Here is an 11,575-nt window from a genome sequence, read left to right on the forward strand (position 1 = left end):
TATTTCTTTGTGGCACCGAAAATTTATTTAGAACAGTTATTAGCTTTTTCAGTATTTTTTAGAGGTTGTGAGAATTGAGGAGGAGGAGTCTTAGAGCATTCCAATATTTGTAAAACAAACAAAAAGAACCAAACCCACCTCCTACCTCCCCATCTCGCACACCCGTAACTTGTGAAATTACATTTGTAAGCAAGGCACTTCATAGGAGATGGCTCCGTTTCCTAGAGAGAAAGTTTCCTATCTGTCTAGAGCAGTTTTATTGTCCTTATTTCATGTTTCCATAAATCGCACTACTCTTTGTTCCTTCTTTGTCACAATTTCCCCCCAAATGGTAAAGTTAAGAAAGATGAAACTTCTTAGGCTGCTTGCCATGCTTTTGCATGATTAATTTACACGTGAAGAAAACAAAATATCTTTAATTTTTAATTAAAGGAATTTACAAAAGGAGAAAAGTGTTTATTGAGTGATAAATAATAATGATTGATTAAAGGAATGTGTAACCAGCTCTATGAGCTATTGAAATATCCTGACAAAAAGAAAATGGGAAGAATTCTGTTTTGTCAGAATTCCCTTTAAAGTAATAGATATTGGGAAGGCGAACCAGGAGATTTCCAGGCAGTAGTAAGGCATTTAGGTGAGTGAGGTCACTGGCTGAGGGAGCCCTCATTTAGAACGGGCGGAATTATTCAAGTTTCATGATGCCCAAGAGTGGATGTGGGCAGCCAGAGAGCTGATCTGTGGTTTTTTGAAACAGAGTTCCCAGGGCTGTGTGATCTTTCTGTGGTTTTGTTAAATATTTTCATCTCAATTCCCCAGGAATGTGTTTTCTTACGGGAAACATATTCTGACTTTAAACTGTAATTCATTTTTGATACTAGAATTCAATTCATTCAAATTTAGAGTCACCTTTGTTGGAAAAATCTTAACAAAATTTTATTTAAATTACCTTTATTACAGAAAGCCACGTAAAGTGTATTTGGTTTCATGTATGAGTGTGTTTACAAAATGAGGTGTTGGACATAAGTCAATTTCAGAGACTTAAATCGATACAGCCTTTAGTACACTTTTGTGTAGTTCGTTTTGTTTTATTTTCTCGCATATTTTCTCATACTTAAAAATTCTCATTAGTTTAAAGGAATGTTGGTGTTATCCAGGCTGCTAAAGCTTGGCTCATGAATCTCAGGAAGTATTCAATACTTTATAGTCAGGAAAAATAGATTTTGTATCTTGACCTTTACATTAAGCTTTTCTTTTCAGAACTATATTACCTTGCAAAGTACAGAGGGAACTGGAGCCAGCTTGTGACCTTTTGTTAACATGTAGTTTTGAGAAATGGGAAAAAGGCATTTTTATTATCAGGAATTTTATTACCTAAAAGAGTTAGGAGTCAGCTGAAAGACCTGCCTTTCTTAAAAAGACAGCTAGCCCTATAACTTTGGGACAGATGCTCTCTTTTGGAGATTGCTGCAATTCCTGCAATGCCATCCCAAGGCCATTATGTGAAGTGAGAAGCAAATAGATTGCAGAAGGTGAAGATGCTAAGAGAGGCGAGGAAATACTTGTCATGTTGCTGTCAGGAACATACATGAACTTGTTTTTATTAGTTAAAATCAGCTTAATTAAAATATAGGGGACTCTAGTGTTAATTGAAAATTCCCCTAGTGGATTAGAAGGGTAAGGGTGATTGGGTAGGGAGGTTAACTTGTTCATTTGTGTATTTTCTGTTTCTGTCCCTGGAATGTATATACAGGGCTTTGTTTGTTTGTTTTTTTCAGTGTTGTTTCCTTAGCACATTGCAGAAAGTAGGTAATCAATATCTGGATAAATAAATGAATGCTAAAACTAGCCAACTAATTTTGTTTTAAATTAAGCCTATTCAGGAATCACTATGTTTACTTACTACTCGTTAAGAGCTTGAAAGACTGAATGTTCCAGGAAGGTAGATTTTATAGACTCAGGGAGTGGGTTGGGACTCAGGAACAATTAAATGAGCAAACTGTGAACTGTTAGCATGCTTTCTACAGTCACGAGGAAGAAGCAAGAGTCTTGCAAGGAATGATGGGATAGCGCCTTTATTGTGGGACAAACTAATTGCTTAATAAATAGCCAATAACATTTCCTCATACTCTGGTTTCTCTTTGGATCTTATAAACCCTTTGTCTTTTACTGCCCCCCAAAAAAAATCAAAACCGAAAAACAAAAACATTTCCTTATGTAAAGGGACATGACTTTTAAAAAAATATGAATATTTCCACTTTTCTTGTGGTTCTCCCTCCTGTCCTTCTGTCTTTTCAACCAATTGTCAATCCTTGCCTCAGAAGAGTTTATGATTCTACAGAACAGCAAAGAAAAGCTTTTGGGTTTCAAAGGTATTGACTTTTATGTTGTAAAAATCTCAGGCCCAAAGGGAAAGTTGATGATATAGGAGTAAGGTTCCTGTTTGCATCCTTTTCTCCCACTGCAGGGTTGGGGAAAGGAAGCCCTCTGCACACCAGAATTACCCAGAGACATGGAACACTTAGCACTGCATCATATGTTGGCCTTACAGAGGTCCTCCGTATTCCAATGCGGGGAAGGAAGTGGTGGTACATTTGCAGAAGGCACTAAATTAAGCAACTCTAATGAACCAGATAGAAGGGGCCACTGCAACAGGATTTAGTTTCCTCCTTGAACCATGAAAGAGACCAGGAGAGAATAGGCCTTCCTCTTTGGCAGCCAACATGGAAACAGGATGAACAAGACCAGGAGGAAGTATTCCTCTGTTTCACAGGTATTCCATATTCACTGGAAACTCATATGCATCCTGGAAAGCAGTTATATTAACTTTCCACCACAAAGTCAAAGTTTGCAACAGAAACTATGTTGTTATGAAAGAAAATAATTGCTTTAATATATGGAATGAAATTTGCACCCAATGCATTTAGATAAACCAATCATCTGTAACCTGAGTGACTCCACATCCTTCAACTTTCTTGAGTCCTCTTTCCTTTAGTATCTGATAGAATGGTTAAGCCTCTACCCTTTGCATTGTAGAAAATTTGGTGATTCTTATTATCTCCCAGTATTGCTGGGAGTTTCCATTTTCTTGGCATTGTTTGCTGATCTCCTCTTCTAATGAATTCTCTGAGTTTCCTATCTGCAAACTGTTTGATATGGTTTTGATTTGTGCTCCCACCCAAATCTCATGTCGAATTGTAATCCCCAGTGTTGGAAGTGGAGCCTGGTGGGAGGTAATTAGATTATGGGGCTGGTTTCTAATGGTTTAGCACCATTGCCCTACTGCTATTTTGTGATGGAGTTCTCACAAGATCTGGTTGCTTGGAAGTGTGTAGCACCTCCTCTTTGCAAGTGCATGCTCTCTGTCTCTGTCTCTCTCTCTCCTGCTGGCCATCTGAAGATGTATTTTCTTTCTCAGCGCTTCCACCATAATTGTAAGTTTCCTGAGGCCTTCCCAGTCATGCTTCCTGTACAGCCTGCAGAACCATTAGCCCATTAAATGTCTCTTCTTTACAAATTACCCAGCCTCAAGTAGTTCTTTTTAGCAATGCAAGAATGAGCTAATACAGAAAAGTGGAACCAGAGAAGTGAGGCATTGTTATAAAATACCTGAAAATGTGGAAGCAACTTTGAAACTGGGTAATGGACAGAGGTTGGAACAGTTTGGAGGGCTCAGAAGAAGAAAGGAAGATGTGGAAAATTTTGGAACTTCATAGAGACTTGCTAAATGATTGTGACCAAAATGCTGATAGTGATATGGACAATGAAGTCTGGGCTGAGGTGGTCTCAGATGGAGATGAGGAACTTATTGGGAACTGGAGTAAAGGTCACTCTTGCCATGTTTTAGCAAAGAGACTGGCAGCATTGTGCTCCTGCTCTAAGATCTGTGGAACTTTGAACTTGAGAGAGATGATTTAGGGTATCTGGAAGAAGAGATTTCTAAGCAGCAAAGTGCTCAAGAAGTGTCCTGGCTGCTTCTAACAGCATATGATTATATTTGTGAGCAAAGAGATTATGTGAAACTGGAACTTATATTTAAAAGGGAAGCAAAGCATATAAATTTGGAAAATTTGCAGCCTGGCTATATTGTAGGAAAGAAAAACCCATTTTCTGGGGAGAAATTTAAGAAAGCTGCAGAAATTTGCATAAACAAAGAGGAGCTGAAGTTTAATAGCCAAGACAATGGGGAATATGTCTCCAAGACATTTTAGAGACCTTCATGGCAGCCCCTCATCACAAGCCTGGAAACCTATGAGGGAAAAATGGTTTCATGGGCCAGGCCCAGGGCCCTGCTGCTGTGTACAGCCTTGGGACATGTGATCCTGCTTCCCAGCTGTTCCCACTCCAGCCATGGCGAAAGGGGTCAAGGTACAGCTCTGGCCATTGCTTCAGAGGGTGCAAGCCTTAAGCCTTAGTGGCTTCCACATGGTGTTAAGCCTGCACATGCACAGAGGGAAAGAGTTAAGCTTTGGGAGCATCCACCTAGACTTCAGAGGATATGTGGAAATGCCTGGATGTCCAGTTAGAAGTCTGCTGCAGTGGGGAAGAACCCTCATGGAGAACCTCTACTAGGCCAGTGCAAAGGGAAAATGTGGGGTTGGACTCCCACACAGAGATTCTACTGGGGCATTGCCTAGTGGAGCTGTGAGAAGAGGACCATTCCTCCAGACCCCAGAATGGTAGATCCACACACAGCTTGCACTGTGAGCCTGGAAAAGCCACAGGCACTCAATGCCAGCCCATGAAAGCAGCCGCAGGGGCTGTAACCTGCAGAGTCACAGGGGTGGAGCTGCCCAAGGCCTTGAGAGCCAAATCGTTGGGTCAGTGCTGCCTGGAAGTGAGACATGGAGTCAAAAGAGATTATTTTGGAGCTTTGAGATTTAATGGCTGCCCTGCTGGGTTTTGGACTTTCATGGGGCCTGTAACCTCTTCATTTTGGCCAATTTCCCCCTTTTGGAATGGAACCATTTACCTAGTGCCTGTACCCCCATTGTATCTTGGAAGTAATGAACTTGTTTTTGATTTTAGAGGCTCATAGCTGAAAGTAACTTGCCTTGTCTCAGATGAGACTTTGGACTTGGACTTCTGAGTTCATGCTGGAATGAGTTAAGACTTTGGGGAATTGTTGGGAAGGCGTGAATGTGTTTTGAAATATGAGAAGGACGTGAGATTTGGGACAATATGGGGTAGAATGATATGGCTTGGATTTTTGTCCCTGCCCAAATCACATTTTGAATTGTAATCCCCAGTATTGAAAGTGAAACCTGGTGGGAGGTAATTGGATCATGGGGGTGGTTTCTGATGGTTTAGCACCTAGTGCTATCTTGTGATGGAATTCTCATGATATCTGGTGATTAGAAAGTCTGTTATCCCTTTGCTGTGCAATAAAGACCAATTTCTTACTTCCTTTATTTCTCTAGTGCATCACTAACCGAAACTGGTGATAATAGATTTTTAAAGAAGGTTGAGTAATGGAAAGGAATAACAGCAAAAATTACTGCAAGCAACTATTGGAAATAGAACATTAGATATTAGAGTCCTAATCATTTCTTCTTTAGGCATCTTCTTGGACATCTTTTATGTTCTATGAAAATCCGTCTGAGTCAGAAGTCCTAGTGAATTTCTCTGGAGTGGTATTTTGAAGTTCTCTGTGGTCTTCAAAGGTGTACATAAGCAGCAAACAAAACTGTCTTGAGGTATAATCTGAGGTTTAAATAATGAAGAGTTTGAAAAGTGGTCACTGCTTAAACAGTGTGGCAAGTGGGCTGTTTGCTAATCAATAACCTTGTCATCTTCTTCAGCTCCTCTGTACTATGCCCTGTTCTATAGTTTGCTTCAATGCATTCTATCACTCTGCAGCTCATGCAGAAATAGCAGTCATTCACTGTAGCACTTTTCCTGTGTCAGTTCCTAGGTATGCATCACACCACCAGCATTCTTCAAAATGCTACTTTCAATGGAATACTCTTCATGATATACAGAACTCTTACCCTGAAAGGGTCTACATTGCTCTGCATGATCAGCTTGTTCCACCTAAGCTTTGGTGCTACTGCAATTTATTAAGAGGATCCGCTTCAGAGTATTACATAGAAACAACATCCATTCCTAACAAGAACCTTAAAAAAGTCTATTGAACTTTCACAAAGGTGAGGGCAGAGGCATACCAGCCTCACTTCTCTGTCATTTAACTGCATTGAAATTCAAAGAGAGCAACTCCGCAAGCATCACGACCTGGTGCTGTTGAGTTGTCTAATCAATGTAACTGTTCAGCCTTGAATAAATTAACATGAAGCAATGTCAACTCATTGAATCCCAGGAAACAGCATCTTATGGAAGAATGATTAACTTGCTGAAACTGAGAATATGAGATGCCAAGATTTGTTTAGAAAGATTTTCAGCCCTATCAGAGATCACACTAAAAGCAAGCAGTGTGCATACTGACAGATTTCTCTTTGGAAAATGAGTTGGAAGTTGCAGGCAGATCCACCTAGTGCTCCTAAGTTAGGTCAGAGGGATATTAAAGGGAAAGACATGGAAGATGCCCCAGATGCACAGCTCAGAAAGGAAGATGAGCCTCCTGAGTTAGTGTTCCATGCTTTTACAGCCTTTCTCTGAGTGATCATATGTGCCGTAAATGCTCATCACCTGTCTGTGTTTATTGGCTTTTTTAGTCTGCATATGCCACTTGACCTCTGCAAGGGCTGGTGCAAAATCATGCTTACCTTTGTGTCTTGAGTGGCTGACACATTGCTTTGTGTATAGTGAATTTGCAATGTATGTCTCATGAGGAATGGCATTTATAGCTTAGACCCTGGACAGAGAACTGGAGCATAGTGACTGACTCATATCAGCAGTTCAGGACAGCAGAACATGGATAAATAGAATAATGAGAAGAGTGAAGACAAGTCAAATTAGAGTAATGATATCTATTGCTATCATTAGCTCAATTATGCTCATCCTTGCGCTCTCCTGCCACATTCCAAACACACTGGTCGTCTTTAAAAATAAGCCCGTCTCTTCTGCCTGGGATCTTGGTACACACTCTTTCTTCTCCTTAGAACTCTCTCTTGCTTTGAACATGGCCAATGTCTTCTCATCTAATATTATTTTTGTCAGAATGGTGTTTTCTGACCATGCAACCTATTTTTCTCATCTCCCTATTGACCCCAATCATGATCATGGCAGCACTTATGATATCTAATTGATTCATTTATTTGTTTACTTCTTTTATTAGTCTGTATTTCCTATCAGAATACAAGCTCCATGAGGACAAGGACTTTTCTTTTTTACTTATTCTTTCCCCAGTGCCTAGTACAGTGTTTAGCCAAAAGTAGTCTCTCAACAGGTATTTGTTGGCACCTAACTGGTAAACGTTCTCTAATCATTATTACATGTTTTGAGACAAATAATGGAAAAATATTTTTAAAGCATAAGATTTGAGGTCATTGTTAGAAGTGTGATGTAAAAGGTAATCTCAGTTTCGATTTTCAGAGATAGGATATTCCGTCTGAGTTGAAAATGCCATGTAGAAAACATTTCATCTTAATCAAATATGTGGACAACATCATTTTGAACAAGGACTTTCTAATAGCTGTTATCATATAAATAGTTTGGTCTAAGTCTATTATGCAAACTCAAGAAAATGGACAGTTGTTTGAAAATGATACTTTCATTAATAATATTACAATTTTTAGTCTAGAAATGTTGTGGATCAGTGGTGCATAAAATCTGTCTTAGTAAAGAGTCACTGTCAATATAATAATATTAAAGCCTCAAAACCGTATGTCTTCAGCATGAGGTTGGGACTGGACTGTACAGTAAACAAATCCAGTTTACACCACTGTAGCCTTTCTCATTTTTGGGGACATGGTTGAGAGTGGAGGAAAGTCCTGGGCTCTAAACTCTAGTACTGTCCCTAACTTGCTGAGTGATTATGTGCAAAGCACTGTATTTTGCTCTGATATGTCTGTAAAATGGGCTGATAGGAATATCTACTTTACAATTTGCTGACTGGATTTAAGTGACATGATATAAAGCAATTAAAACAGGGATTGACACATAGGAAGAGCATAATCTTAGTGCATTGTTATTGATATATGTGATTATTTTTATTGACATTTTGCCTCAATTAAGTCATTAAGAGATACAGCACATCCTCTCTACAGAAGTAAGGAAAAGAACACAGAAACAGACCCATGTGGACTTATGTCTATTTCTCTGCATTATCAATGAATTGAGTTTTTCATTGGCTTTTGCTGTGTGTGAAACCACAATCCTTACTTCAATTTCACAATGATCCAACTGAATCTTGAAAGTGACCCAAAACACTAGATCATTTATCAGCCTATTGTTATGCACTGCATAAACATGACCTCAGGCAGTGTAAATATTTGTCCCTCAATAATTTTCTCTCTCGAAACCACTGTTTTGGGAAAGAAAACTATTATTTTCTTACTGATGACTATCAGGTAAGGGAAGACAATGAGACAACAAATACTGTACTTCTTTAACAGGTGGTCCAATGAAACTGGAGATAAATTTTTGGGCAAGAGATGCATAGGTTCGTAGTGTGCTAGAAACTATTTCATTAGAGACTGGAAATGTGGGGATGATGCTACTCAAAACAAAAAATTCTGTCAATGATGGGGGTGGAAAATGAGGTCAGAGTTTTTTGCCTGGTCAATAGTCTGATTATTGACTTCACATTCCTTGAGTGTATGATATTATGTTATATGCTGTGTGTGTGTTTGTCAGACATTTTGTCCTAAGGCTTTATTAATATCAACCTCTCTCCTCTAACGTTGAAGAACAATTAACTTATTTACATTAGACATTTAACTGAATAATGGATACAGGTAGTGTAGTGTGATTGCTTTTGAAGTTGTGACCATGCAAATGATAATAGGGCTGTACCATATGTAACCTCTTTTATGATTGGCACCAAGATTTGTGCAGGTATCAGCTGCCATGTTCTTAGAAGAGACTGGGTGTCCCACACTCCTAGGATAGGGTTCTTTAACTAACATGGTGATTCTATTTTCCTTGCCAAAGAATGATTTGGGAATAATAATAAAAATGATGATGGTAATGATGATAAAAATATTAGTGAACATTTCCTCTGTGATTCTTAGATGCCTGGCATGAGTCTAAGTGCTTTCCATGTTTTAATTCAGTTAATTCTATGATCCAGAAACCATTATTATACACATTTTACAGATGAGAAAACTGATTCCCAGGGAGAAGAAGAAACCTCCACATATTCAGGAAGTGATAGAAGTGGGACCTAGGCAAGCTAGCTCATAGTACACCTACTATGTACCCACAAAAATTAAACCATTATATTACATTTTATTATAAATAGGAGACCAAATTCTAGCTAACAAAATGAGGGAGGAAGTCTCTGGAGAGGTGCATTTTCCTTATTCTTAAGGATAAAGAACTTTCCTTTTCTGAATGTGACTGTGGTTTTTGACCACGAAGGCAACTAAAAAAACAACTTAAGAGCTTTGTGAGCTGTTGAATTAACCAATTCTGTAACAAACTTAGCGCCTTTTTGTTAAATGAGATAATAAATGTCCTTTCTGTTAATGCCACATTCTTGTTGGGTTGTCTGTTAATCGCAGCTGAAGGAATCATAACTGACATGGACTTTGGATTAAGTTATTTCAAACAACATGTCTCTGACCAAAGAACTCACTTTACATCAAAGAAGTAGGGCAAGAGGATAATGCTCATGGGATTCAAAGGTGATGGCAAGGCCTATTAAGGTGTCTGTAAAGGCCCATTAAGGCCTACAAGTTAGAAGAGAAACCCTTAAGACCTAGTGTTTGCTGGTGTGACAGGATGACTATAGTCAAAAATAATTTAACTGTACATTCAAAAATAACTAAAAGAGTACAATTGGATTGTTCGGAACACAAAGGATCAATAGTTGAGGGGATGGATACCCCATTTAACATGATGTGATTATTATGCATTGCATGCCTGTATCAAAATATCTCATATAACCCGTAAATATGTACACCTACTATGTACCCACAAAAATTAAAAGTTAAAAAAATTTTAAAAAGAAGCTGGACTGTTGCCCTAAAAGATACAAACTAACCTCCCCCTCAAACGCTCCCTATTCTGTCTTCTGACACCATTGATTAGTTTGCCCGTTTGGAACTGTATGTGAATGGCATCATGTTACATACACTTTTCTGTGTCTGATTTCTTTTGCTTAACATTATGCTTGGGGGGCTCATTTGTGCCGGTTGTGGTATAGTGATAGTTTTGCTAAATAGTCTCCTATCAGATGAATATATCACAGCTTGTTTCTCTTTTCTCCTGTGGATGAAGTTTGGGTTGTTTTCAGGTTTGTTTATTATTAAACGGTCCTCCTGTGCACAATTCTATATCTTTCTTTTGATGAGCGTGTGCATGCGCATGCACACACATATTTCCATTGGGTATGTGTTAGATTAGAATTGCTGGGTAATGGAATATGCATATATTCAGCTTAGCTAGCACTAGATACTTCTGACTAGATTTCCAAAAAGATTTTATAAATTTATATTGTCATCAGCAATGGATGAGAGTTCTGGTTGCTTGACATTCACATCAACACTTGATATTATTAGTCTTTTTATTTTTAGCCAGTCTGCTGGGTGTGTAGTGGTATGTTACCATTTTTAAAAAAAATTTGCATTTCCTTCATGCTAATGTGACTGAGTGTTTTTTGTTTATGGGTCATTTGGAAATGTGTTTTAGTGAAATGACTATTTAGGTCTTTGGCTCATTTTATTTATTTATTTTCTTTGTTTTTTAAACTTTTATTTTGGGTTCAGGGGTATATATGCAGGTTTGTTACATAGGTATACTTGTGTAATGGAGGTTTGTTGTACAGATTATTTCATCACCCAGGTTCTAACCCTAGTATCCAATAGTTATTTTTTTCAGATCCTCTCCTTCCTCCCACCCTCCACCTCAAGTAGGCCCCAGTATGTGTTGTTCTCCTCTATGTGTCCATGTGTTCTCATCATTTAGCTCCCACTTATAAGTGAGGACATGCAGTATTTGGTTTTCTGTTCCTGTGTTAGTTTGCTAAAATTAATGGCCTCCGGCTTCATCCATGTTCCTGCAAAAGACATGATCTTGTTCTTTTTTATGGCTGCATATATGTACCACAGTTTTTAATCTCATCTGCCATTGATGAGCATTTAGGTTGATTATATGTCTTTGCTATTGTGAATAGTGCTGCAATGAACATATGTGTGCATGTGTCTTTATGGTAGAACAATTTATATTCCTTTGGGTATATACTCAGTAATGGGATTACTGGGTTGAATTGTAGTTCTGTTTTTAGGTTTTTGAGGAATTGCCACACTGATTTCCACAATGGTTGAACTAATTTACTGTCTCACCAACAGTATGTAAGTGTTCCCTTTTCTCTGCAATGTTGCCAGCATCTGTGATTTTTTGACTTTTTAATAATAGCCATTCTGACTGTTGTGAGATCCTTTGTCTATTTTCTATTAGCATGTTTGTCTTTTACTTTTTGATTGTTAGGAATTCATTATATATTTTGCATATGAAT

Source organism: Hylobates moloch, unplaced genomic scaffold (genome assembly GCF_009828535.3).
Source record: "Hylobates moloch isolate HMO894 unplaced genomic scaffold, HMol_V3 SCAFFOLD_3, whole genome shotgun sequence".
NCBI classification, from domain to species: Eukaryota; Metazoa; Chordata; class Mammalia; order Primates; family Hylobatidae; genus Hylobates; species Hylobates moloch.